The 3398-nt window shown below is 24.8% G+C and overlaps 1 long non-coding RNA gene across 1 annotated transcript in view; it reads right to left on the reverse strand.

Moving 5' to 3' along the window:
* Window positions 1-3142: 3142 nt before the first annotated feature.
* Window positions 3143-3398, reverse strand: part of LOC105124826 (uncharacterized) — a 1710-nt gene continuing 1454 nt past the window's right edge. Inside the window, exon 2 of the long non-coding RNA XR_842121.1 lies at window positions 3143-3228. This is a non-coding gene — a long non-coding RNA (uncharacterized LOC105124826). The remainder of the gene's footprint in view (window positions 3229-3398) is intronic.

Here is a 3398-nt window from a genome sequence, read left to right on the forward strand (position 1 = left end):
CTAGAGTTAACTCAATTTAAATTAATCAATTTTATAAATCCAAATATAACATTAATGATCAATAAAAATATTACTTAGTTTTTTTCAGAAACCTTTAAGAAGACATTTTAAAAAATTATTAAGATAATGAAAACTTAGATCGATTTTGATTCCTTTGCGATCCATGTTATAGACTCTATTAAGTTTAATAAAAAAAATTTAAAAGAATTATTTAATTATATAATAAAAATATATTCTCTCAAAATTGAATACCAACATAAAAATAGATATTTTTTTTAGACAAGTATCCATATAAAAAGCAAATAAAATTTCATAATACAGTCTATTTCTCAATCAATTTAATATTAAAGGATAAAATAAAATAAATTAAATTAATTAAAAACAATTAAAAGATCAAAAATTAAAAAAATATATTTTATCGGTTGATAAACTCATCAAACCTATAAATCGAGTAAGTCAAAATGGTACATCAAACATGTGCATTGAGTTATGGACTTCACTATGATTATATATTTTTTAAAATAATTTTTTATTTAATTATACGATAACAAAAATAAATAATTATAAAATTAAATATCAATCTAATACTAAGATATTTTTTTTAGATCATAATAGCCTTATAAAAATTAAAACAAAACTAATTATAAAATTACATTTTCAATTAACCTAATATTTAACACTGAAATAAAAAATAATAATTAAAAAATTAAAAAATTAAACCTGAAAATTAAATTATCCCGTAAAAACTTTGAGCATTTCAATGTACCTTGAAAAGAACCTGTTTTGATTTTTTAAAAACAAAATAGCTAACTGTTTTGATTGATACTTACCACTTCTAGATGTCATTAGTCACCAATAAATAACATTGTAGTAGCCATCATCATAATAATTTAATTTTAAAAGTAATTTTCAAACTCAAATCAAATAAAAAAATAAGATTAGATTTTAATATAGTATTTAAGAATATGATAATTGTTATTTTTTAAACTGATTTTTATTTAAAACATATTAAAAAAATTATTTTTAATATTAATATATTAAAAATTTATAAAAATAAAAAAAATAATTTAAAATAAAAAAATATTATTTTTTTTTTAAAAAAAAACATGCCCTTATAACACCTGAAGTTTATGGTGACCAGGTCAGAGATGAGTGCGGATGGGCTCCCGATGACAAAGCCTTTTATTCTTTTATTATTTGGAGGAGGTCTTGATTACCAGTAGAGATGACATCTTATAGATGTGATCCCGTCTTATAATTTATTCATTCATATCTACATCACAAAGCGTAAAGGATACGAAATAAAACAATCATTAATTTAAGGGTTCCCTTTATATTTTAGTTGTTAGTAGACATGAACAGCACTATATTGTAAACTTATTTTTTTAAAAAAATTAACAACTTGAGTTGTAGGTCTAATTGCATCAAATAAATTTTTATTTTAATAAATATCATAACAAAAATATCAATGGCTAAAAAAATAATTTTAAGACTTTGAATGATAAGAATAATTTTCAAAGAAAAAAAATTGAAAAAAAAAATTAACAACCTTGCCAATTACAATTCGACACACAACTCCCGGCATGCACTACCTCAGGAGGAGAAAGAAGATACTATTAGGATTCAAATAACATGATGAGAAGGTTATTTTGGCCATTAAAAAAAACCACACATGACACCACAAGGTTACAAGGAACCTTTCATATGTCAATAATATTTTATTTAAATAATATTTTATATTTTTTAAAAAATTAAATTGTTTTTGATTAACTTAATAAGAACATAAAATCAAAGTGAAAAGACTAAAAAACCCCTAAACCTAACCTTTATTTTTTTTATCTTCCTAGGGTAAACAACCCTTTTACCTTGTTTGGAGATGTACAAAGATAAAAAAAAATTTAGATGTGTTTTAAAATAGTTCACTTTTTAAAGTAATTTAGTCATTTTAATGTACTAAAAAAAGACACAAAAACTCTTGATTAATCTAATAATAACTAATGGATTATGAGAAAAGACTAAAATACCCCTAACACAAAGTTCATTATTTATTCTTAAGAGAAAAAAAGTAATGACACTATACTGGTGAAAGGTAAAATGTGTTAATGGCCACCCTATTTTTACCTTTTGTTTTATATTTTTATTATTATTATAACTAGTTCTAAAATCTACTTTCCGTTATGGGTAGTTTTCCAACTTAGTTTTTGACATAGCAAAAAAATATACTAATGTTTTAGATATATGTTATTGTATTATGTTTTTTAACTTAAAAAATGAGAATATGCAATTTTTGTTTAGTAAAATAAATTTAAAAATAGTTGAATTGATTAATTATGAAAGAGTTGAGAATGCTACTTAGATGAGTATGCTGTCATAACTCAAATTTTAACTTATTTACTTTTAATTTAATTTTTAAAGAGGATAAAAATTAGATATTAAAAGATTATGGATTGATTTCGATTAAAGGTATGATTTGTTAACTTGTAAAAAACCAAGGATTGTAGTATGTTTTTACCTTCTTCTTTTTCTGTTAATTTTTAGTATGAAGAAAATCATCAAAATATTTTCAATTCTTTTGATTTTTTAAATTTTATAAAAATTTAAATTTTAAAAAAATAGAGTTTGTGTTTGTTTGAGACTTAACATTTCTGTACAATAAATACAACCCTAAATCATAAATAACAAAGGGAGCCAAAAACAAAAGAAAAAAAAAAGGCCTAAAACATTTTTTCCACACTTCTCTCTCCAGCTCATTCATTCTCTTAAAGGACACAAAAAACCCTAGCCCCCTATCTTTACAAAAGATAGCCACCACAAAAAAAAAATAAAAAAATAGATATGAGCTAGGTTACCTAATTAATCACCACAGGTGCAACCATTACCAACAATTGAAGCTCCTCAACCACCGTGAACACACACCAGCCATAACAGCAGCATCGTTTTCAACTCTAGCAACATCACTGTGTCTCCATTGAAGCACTCATGAAAATTGCACGCCTCCAGCTTAGTTGTGAGAAGTTCTTTTCCACTGTGACCAGCTCCTCCACATCTTAACTGGCACTACCTTATTGGAAAATAATATAAAATTATATCTTGAGACCTCACCTAATAGCTTAAGCTTTTGGGTTGGGATTGTTCTTTAATATGGTATCAGAACCTTGATGATCAAGCGGTCACGAGTTCGAATATCACAATCCCCATTTATTTGATAAAAACTAAGCACAAGGTAAAGTGAACCTGTACAAGTTTTGACACGACTAAAAGATTGATGTCTTCTCCCAAGTGCAGGAGTGTCGAAGTAATAAATAACCCAGCAAGACCGGGGTCGAACCACAGGGAGGTTAATTGTACAAATTATAAACAACAATTATAAAACAACAATAACAACAACAACAATAGTA

Source organism: Populus euphratica, unplaced genomic scaffold (assembly GCF_000495115.2).
Source record: "Populus euphratica unplaced genomic scaffold, PopEup_1.0 scaffold32.1, whole genome shotgun sequence".
Taxonomy (NCBI): domain Eukaryota; kingdom Viridiplantae; phylum Streptophyta; class Magnoliopsida; order Malpighiales; family Salicaceae; genus Populus; species Populus euphratica.